Source organism: Stegostoma tigrinum, chromosome 15 (assembly GCF_030684315.1).
Source record: "Stegostoma tigrinum isolate sSteTig4 chromosome 15, sSteTig4.hap1, whole genome shotgun sequence".
In the NCBI taxonomy this organism is placed as follows: Eukaryota; Metazoa; Chordata; class Chondrichthyes; order Orectolobiformes; family Stegostomatidae; genus Stegostoma; species Stegostoma tigrinum.
Genome location: NC_081368.1, coordinates 49,999,665 through 50,013,788, shown reverse-complemented (window position 1 = coordinate 50,013,788; position 14,124 = coordinate 49,999,665). Strand labels below are relative to the sequence as shown.

The 14,124-nt window shown below is 42.1% G+C and overlaps 1 protein-coding gene across 1 annotated transcript in view; it reads right to left on the bottom strand.

Annotated features, from left to right (window-relative positions):
• Positions 1–13,325, bottom strand: part of sytl4 (synaptotagmin-like 4) — an 88,888-nt gene extending 75,563 nt beyond the window's left edge. Inside the window, exon 1 of the mRNA XM_048544514.2 lies at positions 12,918–13,325. The gene's annotated coding sequence lies outside the window, so the exon portion shown is untranslated. The remainder of the gene's footprint in view (positions 1–12,917) is intronic.
• Positions 13,326–14,124: the final 799 nt, after the last annotated feature.

Here is a 14,124-nt window from a genome sequence, read left to right as displayed (position 1 = left end):
CGCAGCTCTTGAACTCAATTCCCCTGCCAATGCAAGTTCAACACGTTTATTTGAAATCACAAGCTTTCACAGCATTGCCCCTTCATCCAGCAAGGTGAGGAAGAAGCACACAGGCACAGAATTTATAGTCAGAGATCAATGGGAAGTGAGATTAAAAGATCATACAAAAGGTGCCAGTGATGTGCCGAATAAGTCGTCCCTGCAGGTGATCAAGTGTTAGACGGCGTGAGTTAATGTGTCAACAGCTGAATAATAAGTGAAGGGATGACCTATAATCCGAATAAATGATGCAGAGAGATAATTACAAAAAATTAAAAATAAAGGTGGTGCTGGAGACAAACCAAATGACTGGGATAGCGATAGGCATAACAGTTGCATGCCAACGGTCTAACTAGTCATAAGTGACCCAAAACTGTAGAAACTAATTAAGGCAGAGAGATCGTAACAATTTATCCTGGTGATGGTGACAAAACAGGACAGTAAGGAAGATTTCACAGATACAGAACAGTGTGGTGGGGACGCATGGGTTTTTGTTTACTTTATGGTTATATGGCTTAGCCAGATAGACCATGTGCTTTAAAGTTTGCAGAAATTTCGCAAGCTATGGGTTTTTTTAAAGTAGTGTTACAGGAAACAGCGATAGTTTAGAAGGAGAGATTTTTCAGTGTCTTCACTTTCAGACAGTTCGGTGAAGTCCTTATATGGAGATATGTACAGATCGATGATCCTGAGAATGGGAGAATATAAGACCAAAGTACATTAGAGTAAGGAATTCGTGATAGTCTGAAACTTGAAGTGTTGGAATAAAATCCTGAAGAGGACTTGAAAGGGTGTTTGTTTAAACTTGGGTGCCTGATAGCTGCAGGAATAGGCCAGAGATTTCACGGTATGAGCTAAAGTCACAAATACCTGAAACCGATTTGAGGGAGGGGCTTGGGGGTGAGGGAGAGCAAATGATTGGATCGGCAATGCGTATCTCAAGAACCATGCGAGTCTCTCGATTTGGCTCTTATAAAATTAAGGAATATAGCAAACAGATGAAAGGTTCACAGATGACCTTATTTTCTTTGTCGTACATTAAGTACAGATTGAATATAAACAAGCTCACAATATCACAGGCAGTAGATACAGCCAGAGCACATGAAGCCACAAGTATACAGATGAAGACACTGACTATCCAAATAGTGAGACAGCAGGGCTGAGGCAATAAAACAGCAACAAAAGATTGTACATTGCATAGAGATAAATGACAGTGAGTTTGAGGAATCATTAGACTTAAGACTTATGCAACTACTTGAAAATGTTTAGACTACGAATGTTGTCAGGACACAAATAAATTCACATGGCCATTCAGATCAGGAAGATGGTGGCAAGTACAACTCCACAACCTTCAATCGAAAAAGTTTAAATTTGGTACTAGGGCACCAAGGACTATCATTCCATTCAAACTACACTACAAGATCTTCTGTAAAAGTCTGAAAGAATGTGCTTGCCCAAAGGAAGAAACAGAAGAACCACATGCTAAAAATAGATGGTGAACTGAGGTTCGGCAACTAGGAACAGCCCAAATCAGAGGGACATACGAAAGGCAAGTGCACGTCTCTGTCAAGGAAAGATGGTCCTGCTATCCTGGGAATGAAGAGTTACAAACAGCAGCAGCTGATGTCAGTAAACATTGAAATGAAGGAGCCATCATTGAAGATTGAAAGTATCAAACCATTTAAAAGCACCTCCTGATCAGAAGTAAGAGGCATAGAGCCTACAACTTGGGTAAATTCCATCATTAAGCAAGATAACATGGAAAGCCAAATTAATCGCATACAGTCAGACACTGAAACTTTCCAGTTCTGAGGAAGGGTCACTGGACTCGAAATGTCAACTCGGATTTTTTTTTAAATTCACAGATACTGCCAGACCTGCTGAGCTTTACCAACAACTTTTGTTTTTGATCTTGATTTACAGCATCCACAGTTCTTTCGGTTTTTATTGAATCTTTCAATATTAGCCAATGACATTTTCAAAGGGCTCTCGACAGAAAAGGAAATAAGTAAAGTTTAGGCAGATAAAAAATTTCCAGAAATTAACAGCATTGCAAGATGATAAGTTAGAGTAAAGTTGCTGATCTTTAAAGTTTGAAGGTTAAGATGGACTTTGTTTACATTTTTTAAATATATGATTTCTGTTATTAATTTAGGTGGAGTATGGTGACTTAAACATTTTCACTGCTTTTTTTGTAAAAGTACAAGTGACAATAAATTACTATTCTATCGTAAACCAGACAAAACATGCATACTAGAAAAGAAGATACGGAAGACAAAGCCGGACAGTTAACAGGGGAGACATTCAGGGTGGAAGTCCCGAATTTCAGGGCAAGATTTCAACAGAACATGGCTAAACAGGAAGAACTTGAAGAAGAAAACGTTAACAGTGCTTAGTTCAGGTAGCAAATTAATCATGCAAAAATGCTGCTCAACACCAAAACACAGTCAGAGGTGGTTTGCAGGAAACCAATAAGCTGTGAAAAACATGTGATGTGTTTAAAAGAGGAAATATGAAATACCAGAAGCCAAGCAAAACAGATGTGGCAGGGAGCTGGGTAACTGGTGGAATAGAGGCTTGTAGAATGGTTGGAAGAGAAACAATAAGCTGTTAAATTCTAACAGAGTTTGTGAAACAATACTAAAGGATCAAAGACCAACTGCAGCTTCCTACTTTAGCTCAGAAAGAGGCACAACTTCCATGGCATCATTTGGGTGATAGAGTAATGTTTATTTTGAGGATAAAGGAAACTGTAGAAGGCTCCTTAAGATGTTTAATTTAATTATAAAAGTAAATTGTTCATCTGTTTTAGTTTAAACAATATATTAAAGCATGAACTATTCAAACTACCCTGCATACCCTACCTTTTACTGTCGCCCATGTGCCTATCAATGATCTGCAGGTTATCAGGATGCTCTGTATTGACTGACATTAGTCACTACTTTCTCGTAACTATCATATTTTGTCATTGTATTGGATCATTGAGATAATTTCAGGATAGCTTTCTGACAAAACGCTGTCATATTTAGCTGTGACATTTGTTTATGTTGCCACATTATATGCCAAGATGATTTCTAATCTAAAATTATAAACATCATGGACCAGCAGTATGGAAAGTAAAAGTTGTGAAAATAGAATAAATTCCTCAGTTAAAATTATGTAACCATGAACATAACTGCCAAAAGTAAGCTGAGGGTTGACATATTGTCTAAGATGCTCATTTGAATTTCTTCTCTCTATTTTATTGCAGGCATTTGTCAGCTTTCACACTGAAGTTAACACAAGATGGCCTATGAGTACATGTCAATACATATGCTCCACCCAAACAAATTGTTCTAATCGTGCTACTGCCACATTCCCAGACCCTCCGATTCCCCTTTCCTTCATTCACCGATGGTCTTGCAGGGGTCATAGCTGGATTGTCTCTCTTGGTCTGGGTCATCTGATTTGAATACTGCACACCTGGTCTTCAGTAGGCGGTGGATTTCCCCGTCCGTCCAAGGTTTCCAGTTGGGATCGACTTCCTTGGCACACAGTCCCCCACGTGTTTGCTGAGAAGACCATGAACTTGTCTAGGTTTTCTGCTTAGCACTTAAACATGGTCCAGTCCATCGATTCCAAGCAGTCCCAGAGATGCTCTTCTGCTACATCGGACCAGCATTGTATTTCTTCCTGTGAAAGATCCTCTGGTTTCAACTTCTGTTTGTAAGCTGGGAGGAGGAACACAGTGTTGTGATTTGATTATCTGGAGTGTTAAGTATCTTTGATGGTTGAGTAGCAGTGGTCCAGGATGTTCAGTTGTGCGGTGGGGCAGGAAGTGTGATGGTGGTACTGTGGCAGCACCCTTGAGGTTGGCTTGGTTGAAGCCACCAACCACGATGAATAAAGGCCTCGGAATTTTGTCTCCAGTGTGTCAAATACTTAGTTATATTTGGAGAGCACTAGATTATAAATAGGGGAATTAATTTGAAATGAATACACTTGTAACAGATCTGGATTTCAGTGGTGGCCAGGGAGGTAAAACAGAAAGAGTATCTGAAGGCGGCTCTAGGCCCGAAATGTCAGCTTTCCTGCTCAGCCTGCTGTGTTCATCCAGCTCTACACCTTGTTATCTAAGAGTACTATCCACTCAGTTTCACCTCCATTCACTCAGCTCAAGGAACCAAGTGGCTGTTAGCCAATTGGCAGGAAGGCATCAAATTCAAGGGGTTAGTCCATGCCCAATTGGGAATTGTGCAGCAGAGGGGATTTGTTACAACCAGGAAATGGCTACAAATTTAAAAGTCTCCTGATTTCCAATTCTGTTTATTTCTTATGGAAGGCATAATATTTTTCAAAAAAGCAAACAAACTCCAAGGTATTACCATTGCAGTCACCTTCACCACCAGAATCTGCTGCTCCATCATCAATAATAACCACAGTCTCAGTGGAGGGCCTTTTCTTCTACCTTGCATCATACCTGCCACAAGCGCCACAGGCAACGAAAAACTACATTCAAGGGATTCTTTAACAAGTTCAACAGATTGTTCATTGGTCATTTCAAAGTGGCCGAGTGTCTGATTTTGGCACCGTGTCTCCTTTCCTCATTTCTGAAGCTAACGCCATGATGACATATTGATGATCTTTTGTTAGCACAGGGAGGGGTGGCCTGACTTATTTGCAGTTTCTACACCCAGCAGACACACCATACTGCAGTTTTACATCAAATTCAAAGATACTGAATACAGCAGTTTCTGGGTCATCATTGGTGATAATAAATGAATACCTAAGTCAAAAGTAGTTATTCCAATCACAAATAGTTCATTAGGCCTGGCATATTTGTAGGGCACACGCAGTTTTGGAGATGATATGCAGAAGAATGACGTAGATAATTCTGGCTTTTTACAACAAAGTTACAAAAGCAGTCTCATTGTATTGAGCTGGTTTTCCTGGAAAATGTATTCATTCACAGCTGAAATCAGCTTTAAAGATGCTCTGATAATGTAACAATTAGCAAGCACTTTTGAGTCATAAAATAAGAGGATGTAGTTATACAAAGAGGCTTAAAGCAGTAGAGGAAGCTTCTGTATCCATTTAAAATAATGTATGTGTGGAACAAACCTCCACTAAAAGTTGTTGCAACTAAAGCAATTAATTACACAAATCAAATAGAATGAAATGTTTCGCTGCAAACAGGATTTGGAGTTAAAGTGATAGTTCAAGGAATGTGGTGATCATCAAGTATTTTATAGGATCTAATGGTCCTCCATGACTAGAGTGGTGGAGAAGAAAAGCTTACATTTATATAGAAACTCTCAAAGTTAATAGTGAGTTTTGAGAAGATTTGTACAACCAGAATCTCAAAGTTAAATTTTATTGTGTAGTGTGGTCAATTGTTTCATTTACAACTGTAGCTGTCCACTTGCACACACCAAGTCACAGGAACAGTAGTGAAATGAATGACCAGTTAATGTTCTTTGTTTCAGACACAAAGAACTCATCGCCTTCAACGACAGCACCATGAGGCCTTTCTATGTAATAGAATCATATAAGCAAGCAATTAAGGCTTCAACTTCTCATCTAAAAAGTATTGTCACTGACAAGGACCACTCCCTTAGTGATGCATTGTAGCCATTATGTATTCAATGCTTAGGGTGATTTTTTAACCTATTACCTCCTCAATCAAAGATAAGATTAGTTCAACTAAACTACGTTGAGCATTTACGTTGAAGCGGGAAACCAAAGATAGTGGAAATGAATGTTTTGGAATTTAACTTTTAACTGTGTGTAATCAGTAAATTTGATGGAGAACTTTAAGAAATAGAATGATTGAATATAAGCTCCAGGAGAACATATTCTACATGGGGAAGAGAGTAGAACCAATGGGTTCAGTGTAAAGTTGTTCGATATCTTATGTTACAAACTGTGACTTGATTTAGAAGAGTGCACTGTACAGTATGAACTCAAGCAATAAGCTTTTAAATTAACAAATTAAAAGGTTTAAAGTGACTCTACCACAATTCCAATACCCTCGAAATAGGATGCAGAGTTGTCAATAATTTGTCATACAATGCCATATTAAGAGTCTGCGCAGAAGCCATCTACATCTCCCTTACTTTCAAGAGATAAAAATAGAAAACAGAGAAGAATTATAATTTGGCTAGCCTGACATAAGGAAGTACCAGCAAGTAATAGGAAAAATGTCTCCTATTTCCTCTTCCAGGCAAAAAAGGTGCTTGCCCAGGTAAACATAAGAATAAGGAAGATGTATTTTATAAAGTTAGAGAACTGCACCCATAGTCATTCTAAGTCATTGCCTATCTTGATTATTTTGACTGGGGAGCTTAGGTGGTGCTTCAGCTGTTGAGTTTGTTTGGTGAGTTGTGCTTAGCATATGGAAAGATAAATAAGTCTGGAGAAATAAAATAAAGGTTAAGGGGAACTCATTAGCAAAGTCACCCTGATAAGAGATATTGTTTCCATGTGGGATGCATGGCAAGATTGGGATTGAAGTGGCATGGAAAGGATAGAATCGCCTGGGTGAGGTAAAGGAATTATTTCATGACAGCTTATTATTCAAAAGCTGTATTGGTGTGTTAGAAACATAAATCTAATGAACCTAAGTTTAAAAAAGTCTTCCAGAAAAGCTGTCAGATGAATTATCTAAGAATCTACTGAGTACGGAGATGACTGCAGTCTCCACCCTTCACAGTGTTTACAGGCTAACTCGATGAGCATGTTACTGCCAAACCGGGAAGGAGTAGCTAATAATATTGCTACAAAAGTTGAATCCTAAACAAGAATTTTATCAAGGGACAAGAAAGGTAGTCAGGAAGCAGTTTTGTTTGATGATTATTGCTGAAATTACATGAGGAAGATGTGAAGGAAACACAATGTTTATTCCTCAAACAACATCAAGCCCATCAGATGTAAAACTGACTTTTCTTCTCAGGAGAAAACAGTTCCCACTTAGACTTATTCTATGATTATAAACAAGAGTTTGGTCTTGACAAAATGCATTTGCATTCCTGGCCTGTTTTTACACATGGACAGCTTCATGTAGCTCTTTCCAAGATGAGAAGTTTTGATTCCATTGATGTTTTAGATGAATCTAATAACTAGAAACTCTGTATTTAAAGAAGTATCGTCACAATAAAAATGCCAATTTAACCATAAATATTTTGTGGGTAATCTCTGTTCATTTCTAGTAACGTTTAGCTGCAACATAGAGACGAATACAGTTAACATCTCAGCTTCTTAATCATTTTAAGTACCCTTATGCTTAGTTTTCAGCTAACCAATCTACAACCTGAGACAGACTCCATTTTAGGGCAGAGAATGGGTGTTGCTTTAAGTCATATAACATGGCCATGATTTTCAATTGCAAAGGTGCATTTCTTTCATTCAATTTTAAAGAAAAGCTCTGCTATGTCTAGAAAGATGTCAGAAAAGGAGACATACCTAATTATTAAGCTGGGGCTTTTCCAGGAAGATTAAAAGTTGAGCTGAAAGAAATCTCCAAATGTTTGAAGGGCTTAATTTTCATTTGTCACTCAGTCTAGAACTAGGAACCATAAATATTAGGTTTTATTAGATTAACTAAGATTTTATAAAGGAAAATATTACAGACTGGTGAGAACATGAAACTTGTTCACATGGGATGATTGATGCATGGACTACAGCAGTTCACAAATGGAACTCACCACCATCTTCTCAAAGGCAATGAGAGATTAGCAAAAAACTGCTGGCAGAGTTACGATTCCCACATCCCACACCGGAATTAAAAAAAGGCAATATATTACGGAGAACTCTGAAAGAGGAAGATGTAGGAATGGTAGCAGGGTGTTAAGAGGTAATTGATGGGAAGGTTTCAGTTGTGTTCAACCACTCAATGCTGTAATTTTGATTAACTTCATCTAAGGGTAAATATCAATCATCGTACGCATCATGAAACTTTTTTTAAAAAAAATCTCCAACTTCTGAAGCCAATTTTGGTTTTCCAAAGTTACAATGTACAAAATGTTACCTTTTTTCTACTTCTGCTGATTCAATTCTTCAGCCAGTCCCAGACGCTTCCTTGGTTGTCTTTTCATGCTTAGGTGATACTTGCATCATCTCTCAAAACATTCATAACCTCATCATTTCAGGTGACCTCCCACCCACTGCCTCCAAACTCATCGTTCTCCAACTCTGCACTGCCTGATTCTATGTCCTTCCCAAAATCCACAAACTTGACTGTCCTGGCTGATCCATTTTAGCGTGGCAGGAGCAAGCAGAAACACTTATCTCAACTTAACTTGACTCTGTTTTCTCCCCCTGGCCAGGAGCTCCCCACCTACATCCAGGACACTTCCACCTCCTCCGAGACTTCCAATTCCCTGCCCCCAACACTCATCTTCACTGTGGACATCCAATTCCTGCACACTTGCATCCTCCACACAGATGGCTGAACAGGTCCCCGCTGCTTCTTCTCCCACAGACCCAAGTAGCCCCCTCCACCAACACCCTCATCCGCTTAACCAAACTCGTCCTTACCCTTAACAACTCCTCCCATTTCCTACAGACTAAGGGGCAGGGGCCATAAGAACCTGCATGACCCCAAGCTGTGCCTGCCTCTTTGTATGACATGTGGAACAGTCTCCCTTCCACTGCTACACTGTCACTATCCCCCACCTCTTCTTCCACTACACTGATGACTGTATCTGTGCTGCCTCGTGCTCCCATGAGGAGCTTGAACGGTTCATCAAGTTTACTAAACATCTTTCACCCCAACCTCAAATTCAGCTGGACCATCTCCGATATCTCCCCCTCCTTCCTGGACCTCTCTGTCTCCATCCCTGGTGACTGCCTCGAAACCAACATCTATTATTTCAAGCCCACCGACTCCCACAGCTACCTAGACTACATCTCCTCCCACCCACCTTCCTGCAAGAATGCAATCCCCTACTCCCAATTCCTTTGGTAGTTGAAAATGCTCAACTGTATCTCTTGCATTTCCTGCACCTCTGCCCTCACATCCTCGCCCCCGAACAATATCAAAGACAGAATCCGCCTTGTCCTCACGTATCACCCCAACCTCCATATCCAACATTTCATTCTGTCACTTCCGCCACCTACAATCCAACCCCACAACCAAAGATATATTCCCCTCCCCACCCCAATCTTCCTTTTGTAGGGACCGCTCTCTCCATGACTCTCTCGTCCGCTCCACAATCCCCACCACCCCCGGCACCTTTCCCTACAACTGCAGGAAATGCTGTACCTGCCCCTACACCTCCCCCCTCATCTCCATTCAAGGCACCAAACAAACATTTCACATCATACAGCAGTTCACCTGCACATCCATCAATGTGGCCTCCGCTACATCCGTGAGACTAAGCGAAGGCTCAGAGACCGCATTATAGAGCGCCTGCACTCTGTTCATGAGAAATGACAACAACTCAACACCCGCTCCCCCTCCCACTCCCACTCCCTGGGTGACATGACCATCCTAGGCCTCCTCCAGTGTCACAACAACGCCACCCGAAAATTGGAAGAGCAGCACCTTATATTCTGCCTTGGAGCCTACAGCCCTATGGCCCAAATGTGGATTTTACCAGTTTCAAAATCTCCCCACTCCCAGCCTCAGCCCATGACCTACCCTCCCTCTCATCCTCGGCTCCTTGATCTGACACAACTGGTCCATCTTCTCTCCCACCTAGCCGCTACTCCCACCTCACTGATCAATCCTCACCACTGCCGACCTGCACTCACCTGTTACCATCCCACTTACTTTTCCCAGCCCCACCTCTCCTCTACTTATTTCTGAACTCCCTTCCCCCTCATCCAGTTCTGAAGCAAGGCCCCAGCCTGAAATGTCAACTTTCCTGCTCCTCTGATGCAGTCTGGCCTGCTGTGTTCCTCCAGCTCCACACTGCATTATCTCTGACTCCAGCACCAGCAGTTCCTACTGTCTCTGAGTGCACATGCTTACATTTGTTTCCACAGCTGAGTTTATTCTGGAACTAGTCACCAAAGGCTGTAGTTTCACAAGGGCCATTTCACATCAAGCATAGCTGAGCAGTGACCTCTCCCACTCTTAATTCCTGCCAGAGGTTTGTTGGAAGAAATTACAAGTTGATCAGCCTGTTTGTCCAAGTTCTGAACACACTCTCCAATCCAACTAGCACTGGAAGAAGCCTCAAACACAGAGCAACTGAATCAGAAACAAGCCCTCTTGCAAGACACTAACTGTGATTTATTTCCTTTTATAAGAAGTCACTCAAACTGATCTGCAGAAGGATTTTATCATTGTTATTTATAAACTGTTGGCAGAAGCAAGAGTGTTTTACAGGTATTGGTAAAGTTGTATTCAAAGTTAATAACTAGATCAAGAAAGAACCATCAAAAGGAGGTTAAAATTGTTTCAGAGATAGTAGGAACTGCAGTTGCTGAAGAATCTGAGATAACAAGGTGTAGAGCTGGATGAACACAGCAGGCCAAGCTGCAGAGGAGCAGGCAGGCTGACGTTTCAGGTCTAGACCCTGCTTCAAAAATGGAGGAGGGGAAGGGGATGCTGAAATAAATAGGGAGAGAGGGGGAGATGGATAGAAAATGGAAAGAGAAGATGATAGGTGGACAGGAGACAGACAGGGCAAAGAGGCAGGGATGAAGCCAGTAAAAGTGAGTGTAGGTGGGGAGGTAGGGAGGAGATAGTCAGTCCAGGAAGGACGGTCAGGTCAAGGGGGCGGGATTAGATTAGTAGGTAGGAGAAGAAGAGAGACTTGAGGTGGGAGGAGGGGATAGGTGGAAGGAAGGACAGGTTAGGGAGGCAGGGACGAGCTGGGCTAGTTTTGGGATGCGATGGGGGAGGGGATATTTTGAAGCTTGTGAAGTCCGCATTGCTACCATTGGGTTGCAGGGTTCCCAAGCGGAATATGAGTTGCTGTTCCTGCAACTTTTGGGTGGCATCATTGTGGCACTGTAGGAGGCCCAGATGGATATGTCAAAGGAATGGGATGGGGAGTTGAAATGGTTCGTGACTGGGAGGTGCAGTTGTTTAGTGCGAACCGAGCGTAGGTGTTCTGCAAAGCTATCCCTAAGCCCTCTGCTTGAGTTCCCCGATTTAGAAGAGCCACAATGGGAACAGTGGATGCAGTATACCACATTAGCAAATGTGCAGGTGAATATCTGCTTTGATGTGGAAAGTCTTCTTGGGGCCTGGGGTGGGGGGAGGTGTGGCACTTCCTGCAGTTGCAGGGAAAGGTGCCGGGGGATGGTGGGGTTAGTGGGGATTGTGGAGCGGACGAGGAAGTCACGGAGAGAGGTATATGAATGACAGGTGTAATGACAGCTGCATCATTCCATGGGAATGAATGTGAGCTAGAACTAATCCAATTGATTTGACTGGTGTTCACAGTGCAGATTTGGTCTGTAGAGGCAGCAGAATGGTTAACACAATAAACATTATTTTTCAGAGCCCATTGAGGGGGTTAGTGGAAAGTGAACATCTAACTAAACAACACTGATCTAAATGGAAAAAAAAATCAGTCAACTCCACAGCACCGCCCCACAACACCCAAGTTTTCAGGTCTTTGAAAACCCAAGCCTGGTGTGAACTAGTCAGCAGTTATTGATTTCCCAGGTTCTCTCTTCGCGTTAGTATTAATCAATCTGTGCAGACATGTATGACACACCTCCAGAGCAGGTGGGACTTCAAACTGGTACACCTAGCATGGAAGTATCACATTTATGCTTCTGAATCTCGTCTCTGGCCATTCACTCGATTTAAAAGTTTCATTTGCTGGGACGAACATCCCTCTCCTTATGGATACAGATAGATACAGGATAAAACACTACCAAATCAAATTCATGTAAACAAAAGACAAATAAATGAAATAAAGGCTACAAACATGAACTTGTGAGATAACAAGGTGTAGAGCTGGATGGATACAGCAGGCCAAGCAGCAGAGGAGCAGGAAGGCTGACGTTTCGGGCCTAGACCCTTCTTCAGAAAAACATGAACTTCTATTTTCTTCAGAATATTTATGTAGAATTTGAAACTTTTTTAAAAATAAATCTTTCCGCATTTCAATTTCTAACTTTGCCATTTGTCCAAAGGGGGTGTCATCTTCGAAATCCGAACCTTATCGCACTAAATCTCCCTGCTAGACTTTGTTCCCATTTTACTTGCTTTCATATAGGTTCCTCTAACGCGGTTAAAACTCAGGTCCTGGTCCCATTCAATTAACAGGCAGGGAGCCTTCTTCAGAAGTCGTCGTCCTGGCCCTGACAGAATGTCGGTGAGATGGCAGCACGAGTTCAAAAACTCATCCGCTGCCCATGTTTTTGTTGTCCACGATCATGATTAAAAACAGCAAATTACTTGTCTATCCATATAAGGTAAACGATATTGTTTATCAGTGAAACTTCAGTACAGTGACAGTCAGGGACCCACGCATCAAAATATTATATCAGACTGAGGTACTGGATATTACTGGAGCCTAGGCTGGGTGGGGATCTACACGGAGCAGGGCTTGCGCTGAGCCTTCAGACATGCTACCAATACCTCGGCATTACACACCGCTCTTTCCCAAGCAACTCAGCCACCCACATCATTTTCCGACAGCGAAAACCTCTTTTGCTACTTACCAACCAAATTAACCATACCTGGAAAGCAGATTGTCTACTCTGGTGGTGACTAATGGATTGAAACGAGCCTGTGGGACTTTCCAGCTGCTTTCCGTCGAACCATCAAGTTGAGAGAAGGCAGAAAATTGCTTTTGTGTTTTTCTTCCTAAATCAGACCCTGGGAATGAGATTGAGCCCAGTTCAGGTGGAATGGGGACAGTCAGGGCTGTCACCATAACACACGTACACGCTGCTCAACCTGTCCTTGTTAATAAAAAGAAATTACTTACTGCAGAATACAAGACACAGCCAAAATTCCCTCACGAGGCGGACTCTTCTAATCCTTTCGCTCAGATTTCTGTCTTCTTTCTTCCGCTGGTGCCGGAAGCGAAAGTTTAAAGAACTTTCCTGCTGCAGCTCTACAGAACAATCCAGCCACCTGGGGGCGGAACAAAGCTCCCACTCCTTCTACTACCCCAGCCCATGATTTGCGCACAGTCTCCAGCCGGCCCTCCTCTTTGGGAAATACATGACCAGCTGCGCTAAATCGATACACTCCAACCTGTTGTGGTTCAGCTAGTCAGATAAATAGCCTGCTTGTGAATATAAACGACGCTTGAAGTTCTATAACCAGCAAGCGCTCGGATCAAGAGCTAGAAAGTAGCTGGTAAACGCTTTTACTGCCGAGCACAAGACTCAGCACTCGATTTTTTTTAACGTGAAGTTACGGATTTGAACAGTACCGCAGCGAGAGGTGCAATTGCAAAGTGTGGGATGGCGCAAAGCAGAAGCAGGCAAACAGAACACTGCCACCCGTCGGAAAAAATTTCTTGCAAGACAAAGGACAGGTCGGAAAAGTGACTGTAGATTTACAGGTTTTGAAAATGGTACCTTTTTTAAATTGGTAATCACCTGACTCTGATCCATCTATTACATACTCTACACAGAAACAGGCCATTCAGCCCAACTGTGTGCTGGTATTTATACTCCACAGGTTTTTCCTGTTCCGCTTCTCATCTCAGTTCTTCAGTATTTCTAGCTATTTTCCTCTTGAAAGCAGCCATGTCATTTGCCTCCATGACTTCTTATGATAGAGTTTGGCATTCTAATTTTTGGGCTAAAATGTATCCTATTTTCTGACTGAATACATAGTCTTGAACTTAGTCATAGAACAGTACAGCTTGGAAACAGACCCTTCAAGTCCAAATCTACCAAGCCAACCAGATGTCCTAAATCAGTGATAACGGGAACTGCAGATGCTGGAGAATCCAAGATAATGAAATGAGGTTGGATGAACACAGCAGGCTCAGGAGCACAAAAGCTGATGTTTCGGGCCTAGACCCTTCATCAGAGAGGGGGATGGGGTGAGGGTTCTGGAATAAATAGGGAGCGAGGGGGAGGCGGACCGAAGATGGAGAGAAAAGATAGGTGGCGAGCAGTTTCAAGGCCGAAGAGAGTTGCAATGGGAGAGAGAGAGATTCCCTGAGGTTGGTCCGG